The sequence below is a fragment of the Pinus tabuliformis genome, chromosome 9 (genome assembly GCF_031772625.1).
Source record: "Pinus tabuliformis cultivar Carrire ecotype Pingquan chromosome 9, CPIR1, whole genome shotgun sequence".
Classification (NCBI taxonomy): Eukaryota; Viridiplantae; Streptophyta; class Pinopsida; order Pinales; family Pinaceae; genus Pinus; species Pinus tabuliformis.
The window spans coordinates 322,858,101-322,879,037 of NC_142307.1; positions in this window are offsets into that span (position 1 = coordinate 322,858,101).

Sequence of the window (20,937 nt, forward strand, 5' to 3'; positions counted from 1 at the left end):
ACGAAATGGAGCAAATGATTTTAATGGAGGTGAAAACGATCTGGTGATATAAGGTTCAGGGTGGCGGTCATGAAAGAATGGAGCGTAAATGTATTGCAGCGGGTGGGACACAGGTGAATTCTCTGAGTGACTTCTCTTGAACATATCGGCGACACTGACGTGATGGATTGGTAGCATTAACCCCAAATGTGGATGGTGTGATGGGACCATGGTGATGTGACCGGTGAATGAAACAACCTAACCCGACTTGGATGTGGAGTGAAAGTGTCATGTTCAAGAGCGACTTGCTACCAACAAAGTTTCTTCAAGTTTTCTTCCCAATTTTTCCCCAGTCATTGCTGATCAGTACCTCTTTATTTTTGTCAAGCTTGAGGAGGATAACATATGCTTGTTCTATAATTTTCCCTTCGGGCAAACCCATCGCTATGTTTTAACGAGCCTAGCGATAGTGAAACTCGTTCTTGTCTGCTATGGACAAGTTTGTCGCTATTAGGTTTTAACGAGTTTAACGACAAAGATAACTCGGTCATTTTCAATTTTAGAGAGTCTGAAAAGGGACGTAAAGGAAACTCCAAAATTCCTTTTTCGTCATCTAATCCCTTAAGTCCGAAAAAGTATAAAACAATACAGAAGGGATGAATTTTCGGTACTTTTAACGAGTCGAACAAAACAAGCGCTCGATCTTTTTGTGTAATAATCCCTTAGTCCCAAAAAGATTAAAATCTAAAGGAGGTATAGCACTTTCAGTCCCTTTAACGAGCTGGAGAGGCCAATGGCTTGGAAATCTTTTCATATTTTACGAGTCAGTTGAAAAGAGCTTAAAGAAGACTCGTCTTTGAGGAACGAGTGATAAAATTGGGTAGTAGCTGATTCCAGGTAAGGTTTGGAATTTTCCAATCACGACGGTGTTACAAGGATGGCTAGTGGGATCACTGTTCGCAGCTGTTCCTCAAAAGGGGTAAACAATCAAATGGAGGTGAATGATCGACCAATACAGAGTGGAGGTGATGATGGGAACATGACCAAGGCTTTTAAACGCTGAAGTACTACATTCACGATGATTATTTACCAGGAATTGGTTCATTTTTTATTGAGCTTAAACGCTGGGGGAAACATTTTCTCATTGCTTATGTTTATTTTTTAACGAGCATGAAGTCCGCGTTAAAATTGCTCGATACAACAGTAATTTCTTGACTTTACCATAAATAGCTTCATTCTTTCACAGATTGTACTGCATTTTCAATCGCTTCGTCAAACTAGTTAGAAATGAACAATATATGTTTGAAAAATGAGTTAGAACACTAATATTTTACTCAAATTACGTAAAAAGTAATTTAAAAGTGCTTTTACCTCTCATTTTACCATTCCATTTGAACTTTGGCTTGTTGGAGCTTTGGAGGTGCTTTCCCCCCTTGATCTTCATCAGCTGATTCCGAGAGATTCTGTGGACGATTCTCGACGCCGTCTGGACCAGGTAGGAGCTAAACCTGAGTTCTTTCATTTCATGCTTTCCATTTTGCATTCTGAGCTTGATTTCTAGTTTTTCTGAGCCTCTGGGGTTTGAAAAACTCACCCTGGATTCAGCACACCCTTTGTGTATCGAAAAGTGCATTGGATGTTGGCCTGTCTACTGGCCAACTGACATGCAACGCACCCAGAACACTACTGTAGGTGCGATGAGCGCAAGGAAGGAAATTTATGCACAGTTTTTGAAGGAAATTTTGTCTGTTTCTCACAAAATCAAGATCTAACTCTTCTCTTGTTTGTTTTCAGATATTTTTGGAGCAAGATGACTATTGCATGGCGAGAATGTGAGCATGAAGAAGAGGACATGCTTGCTTTACATGATCCAGTCACCGTAAACGCACTGCGGAACTGTGGCTTGCTGAAGTTTTTCCACATTTCTAGCATGAGACAACAAATCAACTTGCTGCAGTATTTGCTCGATGCTTGGGATCCTACCAGCCAGGTGTTCTAGATTAGGGAAAATCCATCCCCTTGACTGTAGTGGACATCTATTTTTTGACCGGCTTATCGAGGCGGGGTGCCCCCATCTCTTTATCAGGTTCGGCCCGAGGAGGTGAATCTGTGAGAGACTATGTTCGCAGGTATTGCAGAGAGGGATCTCAGCCGAGTAAAGACGGCAAGATCATCATCCGAGATGTCACTGACAGGTCCTTGAGGACTATTCTGTTCACTTTTGGTAGGATGGCTGGTGGTGCGGCTCTTCATGTGGCCAACCGATCTTATATGCAGTACGCCTTAGAATGTCTCCAACCAAAGGTGTTCAACTGGTGCGACGCAGTACTCCTTGTGATGAAAGAACAGTTGACCAAGGTGAAGAGCGGGAGATTGAAGAACTTTGGATATGGTTCTATCTTGACCGCCTTTGCCTTGGAAAAGATACCACTGATGCAGCCGTAGTATATTGCACTCGATTTACCTCCACCGACTGAACCACGTATGCAGAGATGGGTCGACCATATGTCTAGGCATGCTGGCCAGTCTCAGATTTCCTTTTTTGATACCTTCTTCGGGTGGTTTGATCGTCAGGAGATGGTTTATTCCGAGTATCCATATGTTGGTATGGACTTCCAGGGTGACCCAGATTTGGTACTGCCAGCTGGCGAACAGTGGGGTGCCATTGGTAAATTCTTTTGACCATATTCCTGTTTATCGTTTTTCTTTTACAATGTCCTTGTGATTTATTCTATCAAGACTAATCAAAACTCATGTGTTCATGCAGATGCCGGTCCTGTTCGGCCAGTAGTACGCTTGAGAGTGCCAGTTGCCGCCCCAGCAGGAGAGGCTGTTGGAAGGGCTATCCTTCGCGACCTTGATGTGGCCGAGACTCTCACAGCATTACAGGATCAGGTCGAGGGCCTCACTCTCGGTATTCCAGATGTGAGGACTGACGAGCTGCCTTTGAGGTTGCAGCAACATACTACTGGTGTGCCAAGACGATGGAATAGGTTCTTACGCATGATCGCATAGGCTATGACTTGTTATCACAAGCATCATTAGACTAGGGTGCCCCCTAGCATTTTGAGTTTTGGGTCATTTGACCGATTTTGTCTTGGTTACAGAACATTATGTGTAAAACACAAACAATTATATATATATTTTTGATTTTCAGAGTTTTATTTTGGTTAAGTTACATGATCCAAATGCAAATATTGATGAAATGATTCTTTTATAAATGTTGCAAATGTCTATCTAACACATAATTTGCCAATGAGTCAGTTAATGTGTTTAAGCTTCTGGAAATATGCTGATATTGAATAAAATCAAATTGCCTTTCCAAAATATTAACCCTTAGGAACATGCAATAAATAGCTGGATTTCAGACAGAGTAGACACCAGTGAGTTGTAGCATGACGAGTTGTGAGTCTAGCCTAACAATCAGTCAGCGTATGCCATGTGTGATGGCATCAGAGAGAAGTTCTATCAACGCGCTATATTCAGCGATGTTATTCATTGATCGACCAATACATACCCCTCTGAAACTTACTAACTCACCGCTTGGGTCAAAAATGGCCCAGGCCGCAGAAGATAGGTTCCGCGAACTACGACATGCTCCGTCGGCATATCCAACAAAAGGTTCCAATAGGTTCGACATCTGCAACAAACGTAAAAAGTGGATTTACTTGACCAAAACAAATACTTTAGCGAAAACAAAAACATAACAAAAGCATATAGGTTACTATACTGAATTACGCATAGTAACGCTTAAGGTACAACCCGTTACGAGGTTGTGCCAGTGGAATCCCATCATAATCCATTAACTCGTAGGCTCCTTTTGCTAACACTCACTTAAAAATATAGGGGCCCATCCATAAAGACTTGAATTTACCTACCCCAATTTATCGGATTCTTGGTCATAAAGCAAGACCAAGTCACCTTCTGAAAAGACACGGGGTTTGACATTCTTGTCGAACTGTGCCTTGACTCATTTCTTATGGGCTTCATTAGCCAAAGCGGCATCATGACGGCTTTCATCCAATTGGATTAGTTCCAAGAAACAAGCCTCCTCTTTGAAGTCCCGGGGAGAAGGTCGATTGTGAGTTTGAGGGATGAGATTTGACACTGGATTGGTAAGACTGCTTCTAGGCCATACACCAGTTGGAAAGGTGTAAACCCGGTCGCATTCCTTACCGATGTTCGGTAAGCCCACAAGGCTGAGTAAAGGATTAGGTGCCAACTTCTTTTGTGAACTCCAATCATCCTTTGCAGCATGCGCTTCAGGACCTTGTTGATTGCTTCAACTTGTCCGTTGGCTTGCAGGTAATATGGAGTGGAGCTGTTGTGAGACAACCCTAATTTGGCAGCTAATTTGACCATCATGTGATTGCGAAAATGCGATCCATGATCTGTGATTATATCTTGTGGGATGCCGAGTCTGGTGACTACATGATTGAAAAAGAAGAGGGCAGCTGTTTCACCAGTATTATCTAATGTAGGCATCGCCTCGGCCCATTTGGTAAAATAGTCAACTGTGACTATGATATACCCATGCTCCCCGGTCGAGGTGGGGTTACATGTCATGAAATCGATGCCCCATTTGGCGAATGGCCCAACAACAACTATTGGCTATAGAGGTGCAGGTGGTCTTCTGGTTTTGCTATCAAAAATTTGACAGGCATGGCAACTTCTGACTGCCGTTATGCAATCTTTGAATATTGTTGGCCAGAAGTATCCTGCTCGTAAATTTTTTTGCGCTGTAGCGTAACCTGATTGATGCCCCCCACACGCGCCTGAATGGCAATCATTCAGGACTTTTTCGACCTCCTCATGGGTGAGACACCTCCGTAGAACTGTATCGACACCACGATGGTAAAGTGTATCACCGACGATCATGTAGTCTTTTGATTGGTATCAAATACGTTTTTGTTCAGAGTGGGAGGTATTGGGCCTATATTTTTGGGTTTGGAGATAAATGATTATATCCCCATACCACAGATTACTTGAAGATATCAGAAACAAATTTTCATCCACGATCGTTTCTTCGGATGTTTCATCGTTGGACGATGATGGAAGATCACATAATAATTCTGAGAAAACTAGAGCTTTCTTTGACTTGGATTTTACAAATTCCAGATCAAACTCTTGTAGAATTTCTATCCATTTTGAATATTTGCCCCCCAGCAACTGTCGCGACAATATATAAGTCATGGGGTTGCAATCTGACAGAATGGTAGTTTTTCGAAAGAGGACATAGTGTCGAAATCTCTGTATCGCTTGAATAGCTGCGAGTGCTAGCTTTTCAACATAAGAATATTTGCTTTCTGTATCATTTAATTTCTTAGTTAAATAATATATAGGATGTTCAATTCCATTGTCTTCTTGAACTAAAACCATTGCGATGGTTGTATCCGCTATAGCCAGATACAGGTTAAAGTCTTTTTGATAATCAGGAGCGTACATTAATGATGCTTTCATTAGGGAGTCTTTCAAAGCATCAAAGGAAGCTTGCGCGACCTGATCCCAGATGAAGGGTACTTCCTTTTTCAAAAGATGTGTATAACCTTTAGCAAGTTTGGCGTAATTTGGAATGAACCTCCTCAGAAAGTTTGCTTTCCCTTGGAGTTTCTGGATCTGAAGCAAATTCGAAGGTGGAGGCAAATTTATGATTGCCTGAACCTTACATGGGTCGAGACGAATCCCGTCTTTCGAGACTACAAAGACAAGTAAACGACCAGAATTGACACAAAATACACATTTGTGTGGATTGAGTCGTATCTTGTAGTGTCGGCAACGTAGAAAAAATCGCTCTTAAATGCTGCGGATGATCAGTCCGCTTTTTCGAATGAGCAGGGAGGTCGTCGAGATACGGTTGAACGATGTTTTTTATGTCATGGAAGGCATAATTCATTGCCCTCTGAAATTTTGCCCCTGCGTTCTTTAAACCAAAGGGTAATTTTCGATATGCGAATGTGCCCCATGGACAAATAAATGCAGTCTTTGACTGGTCCTGTGGGCGGATATTTATTTGATTATACTCGGAGAATCCATCCATAAATGAAAAGATTTCACATCCGGCGCATTCATCAATTATCTGGTCAATGAAGGGTGTAGGGTAGTTGTCTTTAGGACAAGCTTGATTTACATCCCTATAATCGACACACTCTAATCGTTCCTTGTTTTTTCATAACAGGGACAATATTCGATACCCAATCGGTTAGAGGAACCGGGTAAATGAAACCAGCATGGAGAAGTTTTTCAACTTCTGTCTTGATGGCAGTGGCTTTCTTGGGCTGCACCTGCTGTAGTCGTTGTCATACTAGTTTTACATCTTTGAATTTGCCTGGCATTTCATTATATGACCAAGCAAAGACATCTTTGAATTTGCGAAAAAGAGCGTTATATATTTCCAGTTCTGAAGGAGAACAACATTTGCCAACATAAATATTCTCTACAACATCTGTTTTGGTCGAGATATTTATGGCGATAGTCTCTTCAATTTTGGACAAGTTTCGCTCGGAATCCACCGTGTTTACAGTATTTGATAGAAAATCAAAAACTGAAGGATGATAAAGGTCATCAGGAGTATTTTCTTCACAATCCGGAAGAAGGGAGCGATGGTGGTAATCTTCACATGGTGCCCCTTCAATTACCATTGGTTGAACCATTCCTTCGTCGGTGACATGCACTCGCGACCAAGGATCTGAAGGGGTGCCATATTCCTTAGACCTATCTATCCAAACACTTGATGAGCGTTGATTTGGGTTTTCCTTCCATGATAGGAACATTGATTGCTACAATATTTCTGTTGGGCTTGGAGGCAATACCTGCGCATGATCCATGTTGATATCTTTTTCTGAGATCTTTTTAATTGAAGATATCATATTGCAGGTTCCTACCGATGCTACTTCCGCCAAATTGATTGGAGGTGGAAGGGCAAAAGTTCCCATTAATATAGGGTCTTTTAGTAGGCCTACTCCGATATTTTGAAGCGAATGGGGGCTTCCATGGATCATTGGAATGCTTCCCGTAACTTGAGAACCATTGGGGAGGAAGTTTTGTTGATCGACGATTGTAATCCCTCCTTGAAAGGGGAATGCAATCTTCCTAAAATAGGTCGACACAACAGCAGCCATAGCATATATCCATGGTCTTCCCAGTAGGATGTTGTAATCGAAGTTTCCGTTGATTACTTCAACATCTATTTCTACTGTTTTCCCTCCTAGTTCAACCTTCAAGTTACTTAGAATACCATATGGGGTATATGTTCATCCGTCAAATGCTTTTAATGTCGTCGAAGATCGTGACAAGGTTGGAGATCCTAAAGTTTTCCAGCAACTCATCGACATAATACATGTAGATGCCCCCTCATCAATAATTGTTCGATGAACAGTTTTGTTGAGGGCTTTCACTTGAATGAGGAAATCTAGTTGAGCTGGTAACTGAGGATCGTATCCTTATGATCAAAGGATACAAGATTGGAATCCTTTGGGTCTATCCCACCGATGGCCAATAATAAAGCCTGCTTTTGGGATGGGCAATTTTGCAGTACCTTAAGCATCGACATAGCGGATGGCGATTGGGCCAAATCTTCCACTATATTATAATGCTGTTCTGCTCTAGCACGAGGATTAAACGTCGACTTGTGTACTACTCCCTTTGGCGGTTTTATTGTCAACTCAGGAATGACGGGCGGCGCAACTTATGTCGAAGTTGTTGTCGAACTACTAGGTTGATCTTTATCCTTGTTGTTCGACAGCTGTGGATTCCCGTAATTTTTGTTCCTTGTCGATATCAAAGCATCATTTTGCTGTTTGGAAACCGACAACATCAGCACTTGAGACGGGGAAGCATTTCCACCGTCAACCAGATTTGTTCCTGGATTTGGAAACGGATCAGTTAATATTGCCGAGGTTTTTGAATTCTTGAAGAATTTTTTAAGCTCAGCTCTGTGTGGACAATCTGCTGTCCAATGATCCTCATCGCATATAAAGCATGGATTTCTTGGTTTCCTATTTCCAGGAGGGTTTGCAGAAGATTTTTCAAGTTATGATTCTTCCTATTTCTTCTTCTTCCCTTTGCTTTTCTTCTTAACCCCCGGTTGTTTGGTTTCTTTTCCTTTATCTGTCGAGACGGCATTTACTTCCGAGGCAAGAAGTTCTTCTTTTTCATTTTGACTGGAAATCTGAAGGGCCTTTTTAGATGTAGCCTTTGTCGATTTCGTGTCTGTTGCGCCAATCACGCCATCGCCGGCATGAGAGTCATTGTTTGATTTAGGAGGAGGAGGGACTAAGAATTCTGGTCTAGGAGCGTCAGGTATTTTATCGTAGAGCGTGCCAGACTGAGTGTAAATCAAGTCCAAATATTGTGCACGAACGATAACCTGCTCTTCGGTGACGACTCCCCCTTTTGCCACATATTCCGTGATGGAAGGAAATAATGACTTAATAAATCATTCAGCTAAAAGCTGATCAGGAACATACGTTTTTACCATTCAACGACGACGTCACCACTCATGTATATGATCAGATATGTGAGTGGCCGTTGTTTGTTTGAAATTGGTAAGAAGTTCTGTTCCCGTTTCGTACCTTATCGGTAACTGAAAATGGGTTAAAAAGGTTGTGGCTAGGGTACTGAAGTTGTCAAACGAAGCTCTGGGCAATTCGATATACCATGTTGCTGCCGGACCAGTTAACCTCCTCTAAAAAAGGCGAAGCCTAATCGAATCATCATTTAGGGTGTTTGATGAACACCACAGATGAAAGGTCATCACATGATTCGACGGATCTTCACTGGGATTTCCATTAAATTTAGGAATATCTGATGGAAGTTTATGCGGAATTGCTGGCCACCAAGGGGCGTAAGCGATTGGATCGTTTGTTAACCGATTTAAATCAGGTAACTCTAAAGTCGCCACAAAGGGTAACTATCGATTCAAGTTAGGTAAAGCATACCCTTGATAAGATGGGATCGCCTGAGCAGTTGGTCTTTGCATACCAGCATAATGCATTTGATGCTGGTAACTTTGGTAAGGTTGGTGGGCATGACCATTGTAGAATGGTTGATTTTGACCGTTTTGAATATACGACTGCCCACTATTTGCAAATATTTGTTGCTCAGAACCTTGGTATACTTGTTGGAACTGCGGTTGTTGGTATTGCACTAGCCATGGTTGTGTAGCCATGTGCTGTTGCCCGATACTAACTGTTTGACCAAGATGAGGGGTAATTGTACCCATTTGAACCTGTGTTATTCCACCAGTCGACGATTGTGGTTGAGTTGCAGGGTCAAGAGGCTGTTGCATTACAACCTGAGAAACCTAAGGTTGGCATACAACAGGCAACGCTTGTACTTGCGACACCGTCACAATAGCTGGCGTAGTTGGTATACTTGACATAGGTAAACATTGTTGCATTGAATATACAACTCTTGGTTGTTGAGGTAGTATCGGTACCCAACCGCTTGACATAATTCCAGCATAACCCGAATTTTGTTGTGAACTCTCATATGGCTGTCCTCCCGGAGGGGACAATGAAAGGGTATACTGCCCCCCATACGGCGGTAATCCGGTACTTAAGGGAATCGTTTGCCCTTGAGGACCGGACTGCCCAAATTGACCTCCAAATGGATCAATTTGTTGAGACTTAACATAAGAGTTTCTGGATATTATTCCAGATGAACAAACAGGAACGGACCATACTGTCAAAATAGCCCCTGAATGGGCTCCTAGCCATTGAGAGCTAGTTGGGACAGATGGTATACCGACGAACATTGTTGGAGTGCTAGCAGGAAGTTCTGCCGTCACTGTGTCAGACGACACAGTGCTAGATGTTGACAGTTGTTCAGAAATTTCTAGCCTATCCAAAAGATTACCTAGCGATTCTACAGGAGCTTCCGCTGGCGGTAGACTAATTTCTGATGAAGAAGGATACAGAGTGATCCCGACTCCAAATTGCGATGGAGTACTAGATGGAGGATCCTCCACTATCTCTTCTATAGCAATCAGACCAGGTGGAAGAGGTAGATCGTTAGGTCCGTAGAATATTTCTGGTGCCAAAGAAGGTATGGAATCTGCAACGACAGATGTTTGGGGAACAACACTCTCCGAACCGGTTGTATATGGAACTGGTTCAGTGATACAAGTGTTTACCCTTAGACTAGGATCAGTACTACTGTCCTTCGGTGGCTGCTGAACTTCTTCTGTAAAGGCAGGGATACCAGAAATGTTTGGAGTAACTAGAGTCTCTGATGTTGTTGGAACACTTGTTCTAACTTTACTAGGAGATTTGGAACCGGTTAACCGAGTTCGCTTTGTCCGTAATAGTTTCGATTCCGGAGACAAAGACGGTTGACTCGTAAGCCTCCGCGAATGACGGGGTTTCAATTGACTTTCTTCCAAGATTGCGGATTACTCAATCAAGGGGAAGTATGTTTCCGAATTAGATGAATTTTAGACGCTTTGACACAACTTGTTTTTTTAATTTTTAAGACTCGAGAAAAAACAAAATATGACTCTAGTCGCCTTCGATTTTTAATGAGCCTGAAGTGACAAGTGCTCAGATGGACCTTTTCCGTTAAGGAGTCTGAAAAGGAATGAAAGGGACTGCTCTGGAAATCTAGGTAGAGGGATTACAAAACCAATCGCAAAACTGCAGAATACTTTTTACGGTATGGCAGTCAATCTTCCTGAATGCTGTGTTCAGTGCATTTTGATCGATAGGGCGGCAGACACGGCTTCCTAAGAATAAAGGATTAAGCCTATTGTGGTCTCCCAAAATATACTCGATGGTACGTGGGAGCACAAGTCTGTACTGGCACTTATCGTCTCAAAGTGGAGGAATCACCCAACCAACAGTGAGAACAACAGTTACTAGGCATTACGACGCCGGAATACGTCTCTAGCCTAGACTTCTAGATGTTGTGCGTTAGGTTCCAAAGCGTTGTTAGATTCATTAAATTTATTTTATAGTTGATCTTGCTTAAGAAATTTTCCTTTCAGGTTCACCGCGTGATGTATATGTACAATTCCTAAAATGCAATCTAAGATGATAAACAGTATTTTATCTTCTTTGTGCAATGAAAATCCTAGCTACTAAGGAAAGAAAGACAAAATTCTTTCAACAAAGAGCAAAGAGCACACACTATATGCACTGTCCTAAATCAAACCAATCAAACAGTCTAAATGCAAATGCACATGCAAGTATTTGTTTTCAACCTTCTTAATATGTGAATGATAAAAAGAAAGCTAATGCACAAATTTGAATTACTTTTCAAGCGACAATTACTAACAAGTTTCTTTTAAAAATAAAAAATGAAGACTTGCTTTCAACACTAGAAAGACTACTAATTCAGATCAAATACAATAGTAACAGAGTAATCGACTATCAAGAGCAATCAGAATCTCTTCTGTGACTGAAAATGACACTTGCGACACTTTCAAATCAAGAAACGACAGTACAATTACGTTACTTTTTTGCAAAGGAGAACTGAAAATGACTCAACAAATACACAAAAACATTTACAGTTCTTTGCACAATGGAGGCGGAATATCAGTAAGGAAAGGGGTTTCAAACAGAGGTATACTGACTACAGGAAGCAAAATTCATGAATAGAACTGAAAAGAATGAACACAGAAACCAAAATTGAGGAACAATGCCTAGTCTGATCAGCGCACCTGTAACACAGTGAACTTGAAATGCAGCGCACCTACTACACTTGGGAAGTGCGCTGAATTTCAGATTCACAGAACAGAGACTGCACTGGGCCAGAGACGAGACTTTGCTTGGGTTCCGGGTCACAGTTTGCAGTTCAGTTCAGGGATTTTGGCCGAGCAAGTGGTAATCAGTAAATCAACAACAGGGGTAGATCTAAGGAGATTACTAGAGCCACCACAAGGGCAATTAGAGAGTTTGTAAATCAGTTGTTTCATTCATAAACAAAACGCAGAGATTGACTGAAGCGACATTTATCTACTTTGCATTTGCATAGCAAATGCAGTTCGAAAGCTACCCGACTCAACTTCATGCTCCGTCTGTAAGTTTATAAAGTAAACAACAAGGTAGATAAACAAACAACCTAGTCACTCCCCAGTGGAGTCGCCATTTTGTTACAGGGAAAAGTGTCTATGGAGAACTGCTAATCCCACTAAGGTGTGGTAGCTACCTTAGAAACAAACAAAGTAAAACTACTTTCATTTTCCTTTATGAAAGATAGATGAGAGAAGAATAAAGGAGACCAACCTCTGTCTTGCGCTTGGCTCCTAGTTCGATTCCTCTCTCTTCTGATAGTCCTTTGCTACTTGCTTCCTTGTACACCCAGCTTCACAGAGTACCTGTAGAATCAAAGTAGAATAACACTATACAAGAACATGGATCTATTATCATAAACAATCTAGGATCAGATGTAAATTGACCATACAAATGCATAAAACATAAATGACACAAGAGTATGGAGGAAAACTTGAATAGCTTTTATTGATAATCAAGAAAGAGCCAAGAGAGTTATAACCAGTTGTTCTGACCCAACATCATCCTCTCAGCAAGTAAGCCCTTCTTCACCTCATGCAAAGCTTAGATCACCCAACACTATGATGTTTCCTCAAGAAACCAACATCAATTCCTTACAAGATGCAAAATTCCAGCCCCCAACCTCCTGGATCTCTAGGATGAGAGATCTATATATAGATATTTGTAGAGGTGTGAGTCAGCTCTGGGTTTTTGATTAGTGTCTTCTCCCTGATAGTTCTTGATTCCACTTGGAGATCTCATTGATCTCTTACTCATCCTTGGGCGATTCTGAGAGGCAAGTGTCACAGGAGAAGTTTCTGGAAGATTCCATGATCATCCACCTCGCAAAATGTCTCTGCCACTTGTATTTTCTCATCCATTGCACCCCATAGAAGGGCTTTTTGAAATGCAATGCACTTCCTGTGTGTACAAGGTGAGATGCATCGCACCCTGGCCATGGAGCAAGTGAAATGATCCAGTTTTGACCAGTTCTGAGTAGTTTTTCATGGAGAACTTCTGGGAGAAGCTGTAATCAGTTGACCTTGTTCTTTTAGGGGTTGGAACAACATTTTTAAGGACTTAGGAGCCCTTGGTTTATGGACATTTTATGCTTGGGGTTGCAGTGCCCAAAAATGTCTATAACAGTCAGTCGCCAAATACAGTAAATCATGCCACATCTTTGTAGGGTCCTTTCGCGCCCTGATGAAGACATGGTGGAAATCTACTTTGAACTCTGCAAAGCTTTGCAAACTATTGTAGACTGTGGGTGATAACTGCGGCTTGTGATTGATCCCCATCTTGATATTAATCTCCATGAGCACCCAAAATATCTTGCTCTCTTTGATCCGCTGTGCATCCCTAGTCACCCACAACGAAGCGTACTTCACTGCCTCTGGAAGGTCCGGCATGACCGAAGGGAACTGGCTATCTTCGGGTAGTTCCCATGCCACCAGTACTATCGACAATAGGAGCTATGTGTAGTGAATTTTTTTTCCCTGATCATGTGCCTCACAGCAGTTCGCAAGGAACTCACCGCATAGGTAGTTCGCCCAGTTGAACTGGACCCCTTCTCCGCACCACACTACTAGTGCAACTACTAGCGCAGGCACCTCATTCACGCGGCACTTCCACATCACCTTTCCTGCCAATATTTGTGTTGCGACCTTGACTGCAGGGTTGTTGATGCTGGATATGGCATACCATCGCTTCTTCTTCTCCAACTTAAAATTATTTTTCATTGCCTCCACAAGGGCCAACTTGCCACCTTTTCCCTTTGAAATGTTTGCTGGATCCTCCCTTGAGCAAGGGAGCCATGTAATATGGTGAATTAGATGGTCTGTGATGGGAATGGACTCCTCCAGCCACAAGCACCCATCATGCACCAAGTAGAGCAATTGCATGATGAAGAAAACTTTCACTGGCGCATGGTGGTAATGTAGCACCCAGAGTAGGTTTAGCAACCCTACTTTCTCCACACCTCTGAGCCATTTTCGCAGCTCTAATTGGATTGTTCCAGCAGTTGCATCGATGCTCTAATGCATTAGCTAAATGCAGGAACTTGTCGTGGCCAACGAGGTCCCAATATTCACATTTCAACACTGGAACCCGTCCAAGTGCACTCCTTCAAAAATAATATCATCTAGGAGCAGTGGGGTTTGTAGAGAGCTCTTTCTCTCATCTATATCCTTTGGAGCCTTGGATTTACCCTTTCGCGGAGGAACATATTCTGGCAGCCTGGTGATAGAGTCTGCACCCTAGGTTTTGAATTCCATCTCTACATCCTCCTCCTCCACCAAGATTTCTTCAAACTCTTCCTCCTCACCGGCCTTCAGATTAATGGCCTTCCCCTTTTCCTACAATGTGATATTGGTTCACAGTGGATTTCAAGGTGAGACACACACTACTATCATGGCCTGCTCATCCTTCTTAGGTCTTGGTGTTCATGGCAATTTAGGGACCTCAACGATTATTTCAGTGCTCTCTGGGGCTTCCACTTTCGCAATTTTCTGCGCGACTTCCTCAACTGTCACTACTCATGTGTCCATGGATCCTTCAGGTGCTAACATAGTGGTACTCCACAATTCCTTCATTGTCTCAGGTAATTGCTCAAACAAAAAATTCACTTTCAGTGTCTCAAATAAGTCACGGTTCATGAATACTTGAGCACACAACAACTTAGTTATCAATTTTCCAAGCGTTGTTTGCTGGACAATAATTTGTAATTTATAGTGCCTTTTGAATTTGAATTCGACCATTCCCCCCACATTCAGTCCATTAATGCTAGATTGGCAGCAGATTTCCAAGAATCTAACCCATAAAGTTTGCCTTAAATGCCTACTGCCCGCTCCATTTGGCCTCAAACCAACCATCAAATCGTGAATAGTGACTTTAACAGTCACTTTCCAGTAGACCTACATGCCATCACAGCTATCTTCACATTGTCGTGGACCCTGTGACACTTCGCTATTGCGCGCAGTCTTGACATCGCGCAGTTCGTGGTTAGAGTAGTTTATAGTCCTGCACCTCCTTTCAGCTGCCTGGAGCACTAATACTGTGCCACTTTCATATATTCACATCACTGGATTGCCGATGCATGGCTTCAAGTGACTGCCATTCACCTTTCCTCGAAAGGGTTCTCCATTTAACTTGACCAGTTGTATTGCACCTTCATCGATAATCTCCTTAATAATATACGGCCCTAGCCAGTGCATCTTGAACTTTCCTGGGAATTTATCAAACTTACTATCATACAAAAACACCATATCGTTTACCTTGAATGTGCACAGCTTGATATGTCGGTCGTGCCATGCCTTTTCACGCTGCTTTTGGACCTACTGGTGAAATCCAACCAAAAATCGTTCTTCTTCACAAGCTCATCCAACTACGTGAACCTCTCCTCCAGGGCTCCGTGATCCATCATAACTGTGAGTGTTGTTATGCGCAAACTAAGCACGATGTATTCCATAGGCATTATAGCTTCCACTCTATAGACAAGCCTAAAAGGTGTTTGTCTCGTTAGTTTCTTGCATGTCGTCCGATAAGCCCATAACACTACAGGTATGCGTAGGTCCTAATCACTTCGCTACGGTTTGCATACCTTGGTCAGTGAATTTTCAAACACTTTGTTGAATGCCTCCACTTTCCCATTAGCCTGTGGGTGATAAGGTGTGCTCTTTTGGTGATACACTTGAAGTTCCTCTGTTAGCGCATTGATCGTCTCATTTAGGAAGTGTGCACCACGATCGCTCATCAAGATCTTTGGGCATCCAAATCATGTCAGTACATGTTCAAATAGAAACTTCGCAGTAGTTGCACCTATGCAATCCTTCACTGGCTGCGCTTCTGTCCAACGAGTCAGATACTCTGTCGTAGTGATAATATACCTCACACCTATCCTCCCTTGAGGTTTAATAATTCCTACAAAATCTATTGCCCACTTTTCAAAAGATTGCACATCATTTGTGGATTCAAAGGCATTTCATCCCTCTGCAATGGCCTTCCTGTCCGCTGACAAGCATCACATTCCTTGTAATATGCTTTTGAATCCTGATGAAGGGTTGGCCACCACAACCTAGCACGTAGAATCTTCTGCACAATTTCTCTTCTTGCATAATGTCCTCTCGTGATGCCCCCATGATGGATGCTGCTTCGTTCAAATTCAGGTACATACCTTCACAGTATTTCATCATTCCCAATCTTGTATAGATTCCCATCAATGGCAGAGAAATCTGCCATGTGCACCACTAATTCCTTCTTCTACTGGACAGAGTATCCTTTCGGTGCAGTTCTAGTTGTTAGAAATTGTATTATATCTTCAAAATGTCCATCCGCTATGTGCACAGCAAAGAGCTGCGCGTTAGGTAATCCTTCCTCCAAACTAGTAGGTTCCTCCCTTGTCTTGATGCGTGACAGGTGATCTGGTCCCACGTTCAATCATCCAGGCTTCACAACAACTTCAAAATCATATTCTTGGAACAATAAAAGCCATCTACAAATGCGCCCCCCCAACACAAGCTTATTGACCAGGTACTTTAGCATGGAGTGATCTGTATACATCTTAAAGTGGCCTCCTAGCAAGTAGTGTCGATACTTCTGGAGTGCATATACCATAGCTAGTCCCTCGTGCTCAGTGGTGGAATAGTTCTTCTCTGCTTTGGATAATATGCGACTTACAAATGCGATAGGGTGCTCCAATCCTTCTTCGCCATCTTGCACTAGTACTGCCCCCAACGCTATACACGACGCGTCGACATGTACATGGAACTCTTTCTTCTAGTTCGGGAAGACTAGAATCGATGCAGTAACCATCTTTTCTTTCAATATATCTAGGCTTTTCTTACAGTCATCGTTCCAGCAGAACGTGACATCCTTCTTCAACAATTTTTCCATCAGCGTGGTGATCCGGGCATAGCCTTTGATAAACTTTTTGTAATATCCCGTATGTCCTAGAGTGGCACACAACTGTTTCACACTTCTTGGTGCTTCCAAGTTCAGAATCACTGCGATCTTTGCAGGGTCTACCATCAACCAATGTTTGCAAACCACATCCCCAAATAGGTTCCCAAAAAGAATGAGGAACATGCACTTCTTGAGGTTGAGCGTGATTTGGTATCTTCGACAGGTATCCAGCATCAAGCGCAAGCTCGCTACATGGAACTTAACCAGCCCAAATACAGTCCAGTCATCAAAATAGACCTCTGTTTTGGGAATATTTAGTTTTCTTGGACAAATGCCTAACCCTCTAGATTTAGTAGTAGATCTAGAAACAACAGACAAAGTAATATCTACCTTTCCTATAAACAACAGATAAAATAAGAGAACAAAGAACCTACTTGTAGCTTCTACCCGTTCCTTATCTCCCTTGATCGATTCTGTTGCTCCTTCCCGTACTTAAGTCGCTTGAGAAGTACCTGCACATAGACAGAAACAAGAACCCATCAAAGCAAATGATATTGATCTATTGTTTATAAATAACATGGAATTGAGAACATGATATACATATGAAGCATCAACATATAATATAAGCATAAGGGAAAAAGTTTCGAAGACTTTATTGATAAGAGGAAGAATTACAACCCATATGTGCTCGATCCAACAACACTCTTCCAATTCAATCCCATCCTCTTCACCTCATGACAAGCAAGACACTTCAACACTATTACAATACTTGCACTCAATTCTAATCTCATATCACCAACATATTCCTACAACTCAATATTTTTCAGCCCCTAATATCTTGGATGAGTGATCTTTTTATAGGTGAATGAAGGAGGTTATGCCATCAATGGTGAAAATGAATGCCTTTCTAAATTTAAAAATCAGTTCCATGGAAGAAGGGATAGGGGGTTGATGTTTCCTAATTCCCTTCCTCATCCAAATGTGAACTCAAAGGTGTAAGTGGCATTGAGAAACTTCTAGAGGCTTCCAATGGATAAGGAATATTCAAACCCTCACGGAAATTCGCTCAAATTCGCTCAGCGTAGGCCAAAGAGGGACCAAGTGCGCTATATAGCACCCTGTTAGTGTATGGTTTGCATTGCAGTGCATCCTAATGAAGGCCTACCTACGCTGATCTTCTTAGAGGTAGTTTTTGGATGTTTTCAGTGATGGAACTTCTTGGGAAGTAAGGCATTCTAATGACTAACTTCTTTAGGGCATGTAAAAACTTCACTAGGGGTTGATAAGCCCTAATAGTATTGATCTGTAAGTTGGGGTTGATGTGCCCAAATGGATTTGTAATAGTTTCCCCCTAAAGAATCATGTCGAAAATATATATGTTGAGTGAAATGCTTTATCACGAGGAGAGGAGGTTTCGAAATGGAAGGTGACCTGCATCTAATTTGATTTTTCTCATGAACTAGTTGAGGGAAGGCATACCCATGCTCAGCTTATAAATTTTCATTACATGTACAAATATAGTCGTCTACAGATATAGACCCATGAATGGTTGACTATGAATGTAAGGCCATTGTACATTTGATTTAGTACTCCTGAAAATATCGTAGCCCAGATGGATGGAACTAGATTTGGGGCCTTCAATCTCATTCAATCTTTTGCTCAAGTACAATTCTAATAATGTGAATTGATGTTCTGAAGTCGAACATGGAAAGACATCATTTGATTACCAGCCATTGATGTAAGCCGTTAACGGACGCGAGAGGAATCACTGATAATGATAATGACCCTCAAGGTACTATAGTACATTTCAGATGGTGTGAATAAATGATTTGATGTCAAACACCATACAAAGTCTTTCAGTTGAAGGCCATTGATGTCAACCTATTGCCAGAAGTGAGAAACCTGTCATTGATGTATGCAAGCTTCAAGGTACTAAAGGGGTGTTTCTGAGTCAACCTCTTGGATGATGTGTTGATGTCGAAAAGAAGTGACTCATCGCAGGAGGGCATTGATGTATCCCACATCTACGATGCGAAACGAGGTGAATGATTTTGGAGATGAAAAATCGACTGACGACATAAGGTTCAGGAATGGCGGTCATGAAAATGAAGGTTTACAATATTGCAAAGGATGAAGTTTGAACTAAATGACTTTTCTTGAACATATCGGTGACACTGAATGAATTGGCAGCATTGACCCAAAACAAAGTAATGGATGGTATGATAGACCAACGGTGTGATAACCATCAAGCAGATAACCCAACCCAAATAGTCATGGAGATGAAGTGAAAGTGTCATGTTCAAGAGCGACTTGCTACCATAAAATTTTCTCGACTTTTTCCCTATTTCCCCAGTCATTGTTGACCAGTACCTCTTTATTTTTTATCAATATTGAGGAGGATAACATATGCTTGTTGTATAATTTCACCCTTCGGGTGAATCCATCGCTATTTGATGCTTTAACGAGTCTAGCAAAGGTGAAACTCGGCCTTGTCTAGATGGACAAGCTTGTCGCTATTTGATGTTTTTAACGAGTTTAACGACAAAGACAACTCGGTCCTTTTCATGTTTAGAGAGTTTGAAAAGGGGAAAAAAGGAAACTCCACAAGTTCTTTTTCGTAAAATAATCTCTCAAGTCTGAAAAAGCGTAAAATAATACAAGAGAGATATTGTTTCCAATCCTTTAACAAGCTAGAATAGACAAATGCTCAACAATCTTTTCATATTTAGAGAGTTTGAAAAGAGTTTAAAGAGGACTCCAAGGGGGCTCCTTTTTTGTTTTTAGCAAAGCTCGAAAAAGAAATAAAAGTTTGCTTTGTGGTCAAAGATGTTCGATTTACACTTAAGCATGTCAAATTCTGCTTCCAGTTGGTAAACCTACTCAAAACTCCATCAAAGAGGATTAAAAATACATGTTCATGGATAAAAATGAATAAAATCCAATGTTTACTCGATTAACGTGCAATAAATAAACATAAAAACAAGTTTTATTATTCATTTTTACCATTTCACTTTTACCCTTTGTTTTTGGTGCTCTAGAGCAGTTTTCTACCTCAAAGTTCACTAGCTGATTGTGGAGGATTTAGTGGATCGTTTCTCATGCCGTCTGGACCAGGTAGGAGCTATCCCTGTTCTCTTCCATTTTATTCCATTTAATTTCAGTTTTAAGCAAAAAAAATTAGTTTTTGAGGCCCCTAGGGTTTCATTTTGCGCACTCTGGATCAACGCACCCTTTCTATATCAAAAGGTGCGTTGCATTGCACACACCTAGAAGGCTGTATGCATTGCAGCACACTGCTTCTAAGGGAGGGGTGCGATGGGTGCAAAAACCAAATTTTGACATCTGCTTTCTCCCAAATTTTCCACTGTTTTTTTGCAAAAAATGGATCCTGATTTGTCTAATGGTTGCATTTTAGACATTCATCAGATCAAAATGGTTATTATATGGAGAGAATGAGAGCATGAAGAACAAGCCATGATTGCCCTAAATAATCAGGGAACAGTTGATGCCTTAAGGAATTGTGGGTTGCTGAAGTATTTTCGATTATCCAACATGCGACAACAAATTTAGCTTTTGCAATACCTTATTCGTTCTTGGGATCCTACCGATCAGGTTTTTCACATTAGGGGTAAAACGATCCCCTTTACCATCGATTATATTTACTTTCTGACTGGACTTTCGAGGTGGGGTCCCCCCATCTGATTATCAGGATTTACCAGAGGAGGTGAATTAGTGAGAGATTATATACGACAGTTCTGCCGGGAAGGAGCTCAACCTAGCAGAGACGGAAAGATCAACATCAGGGATGTTGAAGATTTACCATTGAGAACAATCCTTTTTACCCTCACCAAATTGGCTGGAAATGCAACTTTACACTTGGCAGACAAGTCATATATGCAACATGCTTTAGAGTGTTTGGAACCGAACGTGTTCAAATGGTGTGAGGCAGTACTTTTATCCATGAAAGAACAAATGACCGAGGTAAAGAATGGGAAGACAAATTCTTTTGGCTGTGGGTCTATCTTGATTTGTTTTTCCTTGGAGAGAATCCCACTCATGCAGCCACAACACA